At 46.2% G+C, this 13599-nt stretch overlaps 1 protein-coding gene across 1 annotated transcript in view; it reads left to right on the top strand.

Moving 5' to 3' along the window:
- Nucleotides 1-13599, top strand: part of LOC144763132 (uncharacterized) — a 203068-nt gene that overhangs the window by 16974 nt on the left and 172495 nt on the right. The window lies entirely within an intron of this gene.

Raw genomic sequence — 13599 nt, 5'->3', positions numbered from 1 at the left:
CATGCCACCATCTTGGATTTAGTGGCAACTTTCAGTATCGGACCTCATTAGTACCCATCTCGTGCAACTTTCATCGAAGTTCACTGTCGCTGTGAGCATTCTTTCTTTTTCCCCACATATTCAGTTTCCATTGGGGGAATTTTTTTTTCTGGACAAAAGGTACTGTTTGGTATGTTGTCTGCCTCCTGTATGAAGCAAGACGATTTTGTGAGCCTTAAGAATTTCCAGTAAGCAACCCCTATCATCGGTGCTTATTCTCTGCTGTGGATTTCCACCTGACTTGTGTTGAATTTTCTGGCTGCGATAACATTATTGATGTTTTTGTCATGGAGGATTTTGGTTCTTGCTTACTATCGCTTCAACGCATGGAGGATAAGCAAATCATTTGAAGGGAAAAAGGGTTTTACTTCAAAGAGCAGCAATATCTGTCTTGGGGTGTGTGGTCAGCTCAAAAGCATTGCTGTTGGGACTAGCAATATTGTTTTCCATTGATGAAATAACAACCCTTATGTTTGATTTTGACAGTTCCTTGGACATTTCATGTTGGTTCTACAATCTTTATTGCTCTTATTCTTTTACAGTGCTTATGGCGAACGGTTTGAGGAGATAGTGCAAAGTACATATGTGAACTAATATTTACCTTATATACCACATAGACGTTAGATGTTGTTTGACGGTTCCAGCTGTGTGAGGAGGGTTGTTTTTTATTTTTTTTAAACATTTTTTCCTATGTAGCCCTGCCTGCAGCTTTCAGTTGGTGAAATACCCTGTCTCACTGTGTTCGTGAGTCATTGCTTTTTCGTATGTTTTCTTTCATTGGTACAGTTGGAATGATTGGGGTGTTATGCCCGTGTTTAGTTCTCAGCCCTCCCACTTTTTGGGGTGCTGATGCGTTTGTGTCATGTGGAATAGTGCAGTATTGAACTTGGCCCTTTTTGTAGGGTCATCTCTGAACGTTTTGCTTTCCTTCTAGCCTTTTTTCTGACATCGTGTTGGTGGTTTTAGGACTCTGGGCACTTTAGCACTGCTGTCCAGTGTAAAGTGCGTGTGCTCTCTGTGGTAGACATGGTAAGATTGGTCTACACCTGTTTGGCATATTTAATTTACCTGTCAGTCCCTTGTAAAGTGGTATCTCAGATACCCAGGGCTGGTAAAATAATTGCTACCTGTGGGCTTGTAGTGCTGATTGCTCCACCCACCAATGTAGACTTTCAAACCTGTCTCAGGCCTTTGTCATTGCAGGGCCTCTGCGCGCAGTGTTACTGCCACAGTGACATGGCACCTAAAGTGTGTGCCACGCCTGTTACCCCCTTTAACTGTATGTCAGTCACCCCTAAGGTAGGCCCTAGCTTGCCCTGTGGGCAGGGTGCATTGTAGGTAGAAGGTAGGACATGTACCTTAGGTGTGGGACATGTCCTGGTAGTGACTAACAGCCATTTTGGTTTCTCACTGCTGTGAGGCAGCCCTCTCATAGGAATGCATTGGGGATTCCCTGATAAGTGGTTCAGTGGTAATTCCTGATATGAGAGGAGCAGTGTGGTCAAGTTTGATATGGTTGGAATAGGAATAATAAATGCTGCACAATGGTGGGTGCAGATTTATTGTTACTATTTTAGAAATGCCACTTCTAGAAGTTAGCATTTCTGTGTGCTATGTGTCTGCCTGCCTGATGTGGATTGCATGACTGGCTTTGGAGTGACAGGGGCTGGTGAGGTGTGTGTGGCTCCAGGGAGGGCAGGGTGAGTCAGCGCTAGGCTGAATGAGAGATCTGCATTTGCAATAGTAGGAGGAGTAGTCCCTTGACCCTGAATAGGTCTGTGCCTTCCTGGGTGAATGCTGGCTCTGCCCCCCCTGTGGTGGTCTGATGACCCCAGCTGACAATAGGGAAGAGGAGCCCTGTAAACAGAGTGGTCCACAACCCCCCAGAACCAGCTCAGGCTGGTTTCCCCAAGCCCTGTGCCAAGGACAGACAAAGGAAAAGGGTGTATAAATATTGGGGCTGTGACCCCATGGAGATGTTATGCTTGCTGGTACCTGTTCCGGGGCGAAGGACTGCTGGGCGACAGGAGTAATCGCCGTGGGACCCAGCTGCTGGCTCCTGAGGGTCCCTACATGCTGGCCAGCCTGTGCCCAGCTCTGCCCCTCTACAACTGGAGGCTTAGCGCCTCGTGAGCGCTATCTTTTTACTGCTGGGGGAAGAGGAGCGCGTGTGTCCTGCAGCACTGTGCTGCAACGTGCTCTGAGGGAATCCCGGCGTGTGGGATTCCCCCTGTGTTGCCTGCCAGAGGAGCGGGAGCCTACTGTGCATTTGTGCTCATATTGAAGCGGAAGCCTACCCTGCGTTTTGCCTGTGGAGTGGGAGCCCACCCCGCAATTTTGTGTGCTCCTGAAAGCAGGAGCCTACTCCGCAGTGGTGTTTAATTTACGGCAGGAGCCCACCCCACACTTTTCCTCGAAGAAAGAAGCCGCCGCTCTGAGTGCGACCCGGAAGCGAGGCGGCCGTGTCTGGTTGTGTGCGGGCTAAGCTAACGACCGACCAATTGCAGCGCAGTCGAAGAGGAAGCCTTGGCTGAAGAAGGCGGGCCCCCATGTACCGGAGGGACCCCGCGTGTAGCCACACGCGTTGGAGCCGGGCGAGCTCCAACCCCGCGCCTGGAGTGAGAGACCAGGCGAAGTCAGGAGAGCTCCCACTGGAGAAGGATCTCCCAAGGCACATTGTCGGTGCCTTCCCTATGCGACCGGAGGAGTACAAACGAGCCTCGGTGAGTGGGAGCTGTGCTTAGAGCATTTGTAGTGCTCCCAAAGAACATTTAGTGCCAGTACCTTTATTGTTCTTCACAGCTGCACTGTAGTTGCAGGCAGCTGCAATGTTGGGAGCAATTTGGTGATAGGATTGGGGCTCCAGAGGCACCATAGGTGGGCTGCATAGGCAGCAAAAGGGTCAGTGGAAGGCCCCAGTACAAGCCCTGACATTTTGGACAAATGGCATTTGAGCTCACAGAAGGCCAGTTGGCCTGAGTTCAGCTTTACGGTGTAGATAGGGGGCAAGGCCCTAAGGTGATGTATGCACCTAATTGGTGTTATTGTGGTGCACTGCCAAATGTATGCATAATTGTTTATACGGATGGTTGCCAAATGTGATTTGTGCCCAGGGTGTTATGCTTCTGGTGTTTATGCTAATGTGTTCTATGCCTAATGTGATTTATGCACCATGTGTTGATGCAGATATAATGGGTTTATGTTGCCGGTGATAATACTAAGTACAGTATTGTACCAGTAGTTACTGGCTTTGTTTTATATGTACTACTTGTGTTTCGTGATGGTTGGCCCTGACATGTATATAATCCCCTGTGAATATTGCCTAGTCCCTGTTGGCACAGTGTATATGTGTGATTATGATTCTAATGTGTTTTGGATAATACAAAGGCTATTTTTATATAACCTTGTGTGGCTTTACACATTGCCTCTGGGATAAGCCGGACTGCTCGTGCCAAGCTATCAAGGGGGTGAGCAGGGGTTATCTTCAGCGTGTAACTCCTTTGCCCTTACTAGACTGGTGGTTTCTGCCTGGCTTAGGCGCAAGCCCTAGCCAACCAGAAACCCCTTTTGTAACATTGGTTGTCAGCGGTAAGGATAGGACTTGCGTCAATTGACCATGTCATGTATATAATCCCCTGTGAATATTGCCTAGTGCCAGTTGGCACAGTATATATGTATGATTATGATTCTAATGTGTTTTAGAGAAAACAAAGGCTATTTTTATATAACCTTGCGTGGGGTTTCTTTTGTAGTGTGCCTAGTGTGTTGCTGCTGTGTGTGTGTTGATCAACTGTGTGGGGTTCGTGAAACCGCAATACCGCAGCCGTGAAAATCCTGCGAAGTTGTGAAGCCGCCGTGGTGCCACGAGGGAGCTCTGGTGCCGTGGAGCTGAGGCGCTGAGCTGAACTGAAGATCAAAACGGGGGCGTGCGCCGTACCGCTGACTGAGCCCCGGATGGAGCCCTGTAGCCCTGGGACAGAGGCTGCAGACAGGGCAGACTGTGAGTAAGGCACCCAGCCCAGTCTGGCCTCCCTTCATCAGTGCTGGTGCTGGACTGAGCCTTTTTGCCCAGGAGAAGCAGCAGCAGAGCAAAGGTGAGGCAGTGCAGTGGCAGAGGCAGCAGGCTTCCCGGTGTCCCGAATGGACGCAGCATCGGAGTACATCCAGGGAGCCCTGAGGAACCCTGTGCCACCCCGAGCGGAGGAGAGTAGAGGAGAGCAGCTGCGAGCTGAACAGTGATACTGGGCTCGAGTCAGACTGAACCGTGAGAGTGGGTCACGGAGCAGAGCGGCAGCAGTGGTGGGGAGGAGAGCTTGCACGAGCTGGGACTGAGCTGCAGTATTGGGACAAACACCGGCAAGTACACCCGGAGCTGAGCTCAAATCTGCAGCAGCTGGGTGTGCCCCCTATTGCCAATACCGCGAGTGGCGGCCGGCCGCGGATTGTCCTTTAGCGGCAGGCTGTCCTTTAGCGGCAGGCTATCCTTCAGCGGCGGGATGTGGCAGCCGAGGGGTCCTAACCCGCAACTTGTACCCTCCCCTGCAAGAAGAGCTTTTGGCAGCGTGAAGATAGCACGTTGCCCCAGAACAGTAAAATAAAAAATAAATAAAAAACGTTTCCACCGAGTCCCTTGTTGTTGCAGTCTGGACCTGTTGGTCCAAGCTATAGTGAGCTGACCCACTGCCTTGTGCCTAATCATATATTGGGTGAAAAGAAAGCTACAGGCTGTCCTCCTGTGCAGCAGTGTTCTCTCCCACTGTAAAGGGTCATTTAATTGCCGCAGGAATATCATTAAGTGTGGTAGGGAGCTGCGAGTCGTTCTCCTGTGCGGCGGGAGTCGCGAGTAGCCACCCAGTGCCTCCTTGTGAGCTGCGGTCCAAAGGAGTCGTTTTTCTGAGTGACGATTGTGGCTAAGAAAGACTTGTTGGAGCACCGGAGCCCTGGAAGAGTCGGAGAATCGGAGGGTGTTGGTAGGGAACCGCTTGTGATGGTTGGGAGCTTCTGGGATCATTTGTAGAGGCTTAGAAACACAGCCTTAAGGATCCCTGGGTGCCTCATTTGGCCAGCTTGTATTTGTATTTGTTCAGGATCTCAAGGACTTCTAGGATTGCTTGGGTTGCCAGTTGTCCTAGTAGTGTCCTTAGTTGGTATCTGGTGTTGCATGAGCGGCGCATCGGTCTACTGGCAAATAGGAGCTACAGGCTGTCCCTTTATCTAGGTCAAGAGCCCGTGGGTCCGTGGCTGTGAGGTTCACGTAATGACTGCAAAGAAATTGCGCTCTGGTAGAGTGCTATATACAGGAGCGTGCAAAAAACCCAAAGCTAACCCTTTAAGAAACAATTCATTACAAAAAAATATTTTAAAAAGTTTTAATTCTGTTTCCTCCTTTTTCCCTAAAAACGATATAAGCCTAAATTTAGCAGGGATGATGGAGTCTACTCCAGAAGCACATGATGAGGCTAAGGCTATACCTGGAAACTCATTTCCAGAAGTACACATCAATAACTTTCCCAAAACTGATGGTTCTCGGTTGAAAGATAACCATCATTTGGATTTAAGGGAAACTGACTGTTTTCTGGCAAATCTAACTACCCATGCTCTAGCAAATGAAGTCTCTCACTCTGAAGGTGTATCTCTATTAGCACTAAAAGTTGGAGATCCTATGTGGAAGACTCCCAGATCTTCCTGATTTTAATACTATTTTAATTCAGCCTTCAAAGATGCTTTGTGCACTTAATTTAGAGTCGTCCAGACACCTTAAATTGGTTAATTCCTCGACCTTCAGTACCTGCGTTCCCTCTCAGGGTCATCCGGTACAAATGCAATTGTTCATCATACACCTAGTAGAACAATCATTCTTGATACACGGGGCTCGAGCACACCTGACTTATCCCTGCATTTCTATCCCCTAATTTATAATCCAGAGTCTAAAATGTTGATGTCGGACTCACTTCTCTGTTTAGAAAGAGTGCTGTCCTCTATAGTAGCACTAATGGAGACATCGGTGAACAAATCCGACTCCATTTTAGATTCGCTGTTGGCCCTTACCAAGTCATTAGTGTCAGAGCAAAGACGGTCACTGGGTAAAACTGACCTACCTCCCCCTTGTTTGCCTAATATCGTGAAGAGGCCTTCTCCCCCTTTAATTATAGAGGATAATTCTATCCAGCCATGTCCTCTTCAAATACCCTCTCCATATCTTGCTAACGGGCGGGACTTTGGTATGCAGGCTGGTAAGCCTTTATTTTGGAGGACAAAATAAAATGAAATTGAATGAAAGCAAAGACATTATTGATAATCTTCACTCCTCCACTCTCCAAGAACTTTTTGATCCTAAGAGTGCGGTTCCAGAGGGAGTATCTTCATCAGTCGCACAAGAAAAAAAGGGTACTCTAGGCACTTCCCGTAAAGTTTTTCCTATTTTTCTAAACAACAGGCGTAAATCCACCGACGTGTTCTTCAGTGGAGGATCTAATTGTTGGTAGCCTCTCTCTTAAAGAAAACGACGCTAAGAAAAAATATATTAGCATCAGTAAGAAGAAGAAGGGAAAAAAGAGGAAGAATTCATAAAAAAAGGGCAAAAAGACTTCACTTTGACACTATCGTAATTTTTAAAGGTACCAATAGGCCAGGACTTAAATGTATTGAAGAAAGAAGATGGACTAGTTGAATCCAATGTTTTGGGCCCTTGTACACCTCTTTTGAGCCTAAGTACCCCAACTCATTTCTCTCAAGAGTCTTCAGTATCTGCTATAAGTGTGCATCTGATTGTTCAGAGTACCCTGAACCCTAATGCCTCCTTATTTGCTTCCTCTGTAGGTACCAATGTCATTTACAATGCCATGAGAATAACTCTGAGGTATCTTGTCAGACCTACCATCTGCACCTTACTCTCTGGATTTTTCATTTATTTTTGATCATGAACCATTTATGAATAAATCTTTTTTGTTAAGTTGCTTTTACCGAAATCCCAGGCCTTCAAATGATCCGAAGCACTGACCTTGCTCTGGTTCTGGTTCAAAAGTACAATAATCCTTAGGGAGCTAGAGTAACATTCACATCTAAAGCTATTTCCCATCTGATAATGTTGCATAGCGATAAATTGCGTTGTTGTGGCATTGATGTTCTTATTCCTGAAGTAGAGTTAGCTTTAAAAAAGTGGTTCAAAATCTGCAGACTAAATCATATCCTGAAGTCTCTAACAGAGGGGCCTTTTCCATACGAAGAGAGAAAGCATTTCGTAGGTTTCCTTAGGTAACGAAGGCAGGAGGGTCTCGCTTCTCGTAGAAGAAAAGACTCAGGGCCATATGTAGGTAGCTAAATACCGGTCGCTAACGGCCGAAATTCGTTAAATTTGCCGTTACCGACCGGTATTTAGGCATTTGAGATGTAGGTGGCCAAATTTAAGGATTCATCGTTACCGAATTCAAAATTACCTAACCGGTATTTACCGATTCAGTATTTACCGAATCAATCCGAAATACCAAATTTCATGAAATTCGGTATTTAAGAGTCGGTAATTAACACCAACTGGAAGCAGGTGGTAATCAGCCACATGGTATATAAGCAATCCCAAAATGCAACATTGTGATCACTATGGCGGCTTTCTACGTCATTGCAAGGCGGCTACGGCTACAGGCAGCAGGAGAGAGGATCTGGAGATGGGAGGAGCAAGTCTACAGACAGCGTATCACACTCTTCCAACTTACTGAGGCAGAGATCCATGAAAGGTACAGGCTACACCCCCACAACATCCTGGACTTGATAAGGGACCTGCACCCACTCCTGGAGCACCCAACACCAAGGGCGCACGCCATACCACCACATGTGCAGGTGCTCTGTAGCCTACATCTCCTTGCATCTGGCAGTTACCAGGGGGTGATAGCTGCGGTAGGCGGGGTTTCTCAGAGTTGCCTGTCCCGTTTCTTTAGAAAGTTCCTGGATGCCATGATGCAGAAAATGCACCACTACATATCTTCCCAAACACACAGGCGGAACTGCAGAAAACCAAGACAGACTTTTATCAGATTGCACAATTCCCGCACTGTATTGATGGGACACACATTCCAATCTGCCCTCCTGCAGCCACTGAGTACATCTACAGGAACAGATAGTCCACACACTCAATAAATGTGCAGATAATCTGCGACGCTGGCAACATAATCACTGACATTGAGGCCAAATTTCCTGGGAGCACCCACGACTCGTACATATTCCAGAACAGTGGGATCTACACACGGCTGGCTGCTGGGGATTTTGGGGAAGGATACCTGCTAGGTAAATCACTGTGACACACCCTGATAGATACTGCAGCGGAATGTGTTCTTTTGTATGTAACTAATGGCACTCTCTTTCCCACCTAGGCGATAGCGCTTATGCTGGGCGGTCCTTTGTCTTCACTCCCTACCTGAACCCATCAACCCGGAGAGAGAGATGTTAGAATGTGGCACACAAATCAACACGCAACGTTGTGGAGCGCACCTTTGGACTTTTGAAAAGCAGGTTCCGCTGCCTCCACAAAAGTGGAGGTGCACGTCAGTACACACCCATCATCTGTTGTAAAATCATTGCAACCTGTGTTATGCTGCACAACCTTGCCACAAAGAAAGGTACAGAAGTTAAAATAACTTTTCATGAGGACATTGATGATGGACTTGAACAGCCAGAGCCCTACGCAGCAGGAGTAGCGCCAGCAACAGATGGGAGACCAAGAGGGGCAGAGATCACACGTAACTATTTGTAAGAGAGTAAGGAGACACAGCCAGGCGCTGCATTTGCATGACGTAGTTTAATAACTGAGCACTACGACAATTAACAAATGGCACACCATGCCAGTCTAATTGGTGACAACCTTAAGAGGTAGTCAGGGGTTACTGCACCCAAAATTTGTACATTAAGGTGTGGGCAGCATTAATGTCTGCGCCCACGCACAACAGTGCATGATGCCTGCAGCTGGCTATCCGAACTGGATGTTGAGGCAGGGCCGGCAGCATGCCGCCTGCTGCTCCTCCGGATGTCAGGAACAGGTGGTGTATTGCTGCTCCTGCTGGTGGTCTCTTCATTCTCCCCCACACCTAGAGCACCAGGGTTGGCTGACTGGGTGGTCAGCAGCAGTTCCATAGCGGATGCCACCTTCCCCATCCCCCTGGAGACATCTGTGCAGCAGTGCACAAGCCCCTATTGCATTGCCACAGAGCGCCTGCAGAGCAGGAAAGTGGCAGTTGCCAGACGGTTCACCGCCTTGGTGTGCTGCTGCATGTACTGCCTCACCCTGCGCCTTCTTGCCCTGTCGTCATCCAGTTTGTCGCAGAGTACCATCGAGGCCTGGGACATGTACCGCATTCACTCTGCCATTTTCCTGATGCCCTCCGCCATGGAGCTGCTGCCCCAGTCAATATTGCCTATGTTTTGATTTAAGTGCTGCATTTGTCTTTGCACCGATTGTATGGCCTTCCTCTGCAGGCGCGGCACTTTAACCATGGTGGCCTCCAGCCCTCCGAAGACCCCGTCACCCTGACGAGTTGTGCTGCGCTCCTGGACCCTACGGCGTCTCGCACCTGTGTGCACACCCTCAGAGGTGGACTGCAGCCCAGCATTGGTTTCCTCCAGGGGAACAGTTGGCGTCTCATCCTTCCTTGTGTCGTCAGAGGACGACTCCATGACATGGAGTGTGGGTACAGCATGCCTCCTGGGCCTTACCACTACCGATGCAGTTTAAGCTGGTGATGCTGACTGTCCTTGAGAGTCCTGCTGTTTTGATTCGATCAGCAGTGATGATGCTGGCTCTACTGTTGTGGCTGGCTCTGGTGGTGAAGCTGCCTGTGGTGCTGGTGCGGATGGTGGTTCAGTGCTGTGGCCTGCACTCGTGCTGGCATCCTCAGTCCTTCCCTTACAGGGTGCCCTTCCCTCCTTCTCCTGCGCTGTCCTGCGCGATGACTCTCTGGTGGACAGATATGGACATTAGCTCAGTGGTCCAGCAACCCTGTATTTCAGTATTAAATTACAATCCTATCACACTATCTCAATGTTCTCTACTGCTTCTGACTGATGTGTGTGGCATGCCTTATTGTTTGGTGTGTTGACTGTCTTGATGGGTGTTTCAATGACTACATCTACCATGATGCATTGCTGGTGTGTACCAAAACCTGTACTGGAGTGTGAGTCACACAGCCACATTGGGGAAGGGTGAAACGGAAGGGGGGGAGGATTGCTGGGAATTCTCCTTACCTTGTTTTGTGGCAACTCTGGCTGAGCTGTCTGCATCCCCGATCCCAAACAAACTCTCGGGCTCCAGGGTTGACTCCACCAGCTGCTCCAGGTCAGTGAGGGCAGGTGCCCTGCTCCTTCCTCCCCCTGTGACACTGGCCTCTTTCCTCTGTGCAGCCAGCTTCTTCTTCGTTATGATCCTGAGATCATACCATCTCTTTTTTAAATCATCAATTTCTCGTGGGCTCACCCCTATGGTGTTCACCTTCGCCTGGATTGCCAGCCAGGTCTTCCTCTTCACAGCCTCTGCTACCTGCAGGGACTGTTTCCCAAAAAGCTGGGTGTGGTGTTTCACCACCTCCTCCACGAGCACCTGAAGCTCACTTGTGCTGAACTTCAACTTTCTTTTTCTATCAGCTCCTTCCCTCTGTGAATCTTGGGATGCCATCCTGCAGTTCTGCTCAGCACAGTTCAGCCAGTGGCTCAGTTGCTCTCAGCTCTCCAGAAGGTTCTGATTGTCTGCACCTGCATGGGCATGGCCACTTCCTGGTTGTGGGGTGGGGTGGTTGCACATGATTGGTTGAATCCTCAATTGCTTGTATTTTGAATCTCTGATTCAGTATTTACTGATTCGGTAAAAACCGATTTGGAAAATACCCATTCAGGAAAATTTTCCGAATTTTTCCGAATCGGTAAATGTTACCAAATTTTTTGCTACATCTCATTTACCGATTCCCGAATACCAAATCGGTAAAATTCGATATTTAGGAATCAGTAAAATATATTTACCTACATTTGGCCCTCAGTATGATCCCCCTATAAATGAGGAAGATAAGAACTGGAGTTGGGTGGCAGGCGCTCTGAATAAAAATAAATCCCTAGATTTAAATTGCAGGAATTCTCCCTAGCAGGGATATCTTTGCAATATCTTGAAACGCAGCCGGCCAAAACTCCAATAAAAATAAATTCTCATTATTGAAGGATCTGAACACGAATATAATCTGCTTACAAGAGACCTGGATCACAATGGATTGGCCCATTGAAGATTATATAGTGCTGAGCCGGTCGGCGCTCCAAGTGAACAGAGGACATGCTAAAGTAGGATTCACTATTATGCTTAGTACAAATTTTAGCTGGCCCTATAAATAATTTTTCCATGATTCTAACTTGATTCAGGCAATTAAGTTACATCTTAAGGATTCCCAGGATCATTTAGAATCACTACTAATTGTAAACGTATACATTCCTCCAGATGCATCCCATGTGCACCTATTAAAAGATATTTTTGTTTTTATTTCCTCTATTCTGGAAAGGGAAGACTGTAAGTCTATAATACTAGTAGGTGATATGAATGCTAAAATCTCTGCACAGGGTATTTTCCAACACTGAAAAAAATTAAGCCCTAAAAATCCCTACGGCCAATTTCTGAATAAAAGAAGGACAGATAAAAAAGGCACCATATTACTTGAAGGTCTGAGAAGTTTAGATCTTATAATTGCTAATGGGAGGTTAGAAAACGATATTCCTGCTAACTATACCCATAAGGCCCCAACAGGGAAATCTATTATAGATTATTTAATAGTCTCCTCTGACTTCTTTTGTAATCTTATAAGCATGGAAGTCTTGGGATCTGATGTTAGTGGTCATATGTTGATCTGTTTTAAATTTAATTATACTTGTGCCAAGGTAGGCCCATGGAACTTTAGATGCAGCAATGTAGGGTTTAATGTAAATAATGGTAGAATTCATTGGAACACTCAAGCAACAGGCAAAGTAAAAGCTAATTTAACAGCTCTGATAAAAGATCAGTGATACCTAGGTGTGCTTGAATTTGATTTGTTTCAAATTAATCTTTTGGAAGTTTTTTCCCATATCTTTGGTTCTTTGGCTGTATTAAGTAAATCATTGCATGTTCCAACTAAACCTAAATCTTATTATAATCCATTGCTTATTCTAAATAGGGAAATCAACAAATTGGCGAGGGCACAATTCCTGAACTTTTCTAATGAACTTTGTAATTTAATCAACTTATTGAAGAGGAAAAGGCTGAGGAAAAAACGCACTCTGAAGCAATTTATGGAAGATGGGGTATGGGTAAATTAAAAGAGGCAGCCTCCAAAACTAACTCAAAAAAATATTCGGAAGTAATTGCTGATTGGTGCGGTACAAGAGTAAAATCTCTCCCCATTCCTGTTAAAGAAGAGGATTGGAAAATCCACTTGGTAGCCCTCTATGCCGCAGATACTAACTCCCCTAGTTTTCTTCCTTCTGCCCCTGACCCTTTGGTAACTCATATACTCAACTGTGTACACTCAGTGAGTGACATTGTTGGTTTTATAAAAAAAAATGAGATCCTCAGGAGCAATGGGTCCGGACGAAATACCGATGACGGTAATTAAAAATGAACCTCTTTTGTGGGACTACGTTTTAGCCCCTCTGTTTAACTTTTGTTATTCTCAGGGCAAGACACTGCCGTTGTGGTCTGGAAGTATTTTAATCCCCCTACACAAAAAGGGCCCTAGAACTTATCAGGGTAATTATAGGCAAATAGCTTTATTAGATGGAGTGGGGAAAATATTCGCACACAGTATTCTCAATCATCTCATGGAATGGGTCATGGAGAATAAGGTCCTCCCTATAGAACAAGCAGGTTTCAGGAAAAATCATCCCACACTAGATAATATTATCATGTTGAAATGAAATGAGGAGAAATATACGCTATCTCGCAAATCAAATGTTTTTTTGGCCTTCATAGATTTTTCTATGGCCTTTGATAAGGTAGATCGGCCGCTTCTCTGGAGGAAACTACAAAATATGGGATTGTCTGCTCCCTTGTTGTCCTTAATCATAGCATTACACTCTCAAACCTGGTGTCGGGTATTAAGGGGAGGAAACCAAGGATTAACATTTGTATTTCCAATAGAAAATGGTTTGAAACAAGGTTGTTTATTTGCCCCAATACTTTTTTCCTTATATTTAGCAGATTTACCCGACTGTCTTTCTCAGCGAGTGGGCGATGCTCCAAAGATAGGTAGCTGTCCTTTCACATGCCTCCTTTATGCAGACGATATTGTAGTGATGGACCAAACTCCTTTAGGGCTATACAAAAAGTTGTCATCACTACCAAAATATTTATTTTTTGAAGATCAATGTTTCGAAAAGCAAAATTTTAATTTTGAAAAGTGAAAGAAGCAGAAAATTAAAGTTTAATTGGCATATTGGCAAGGAAAAGTTGAAGGTGGTGGATTCATATTTATAGCTAGGGAAATTAATCACGAGCAATAGGAAGAATAAACTCCATATTGAACACATTACCAGTAAAGCTATGTCCCACGCTACTGGTCTGCGCATTTG

This window comes from Lissotriton helveticus, chromosome 6 (genome assembly GCF_964261635.1).
Source record: "Lissotriton helveticus chromosome 6, aLisHel1.1, whole genome shotgun sequence".
Lineage (NCBI taxonomy): Eukaryota > Metazoa > Chordata > Amphibia > Caudata > Salamandridae > Lissotriton > Lissotriton helveticus.
The sequence above is the reverse complement of the archived record's forward strand: the minus strand, read 5'-3'. Positions and strand labels throughout refer to the sequence as shown.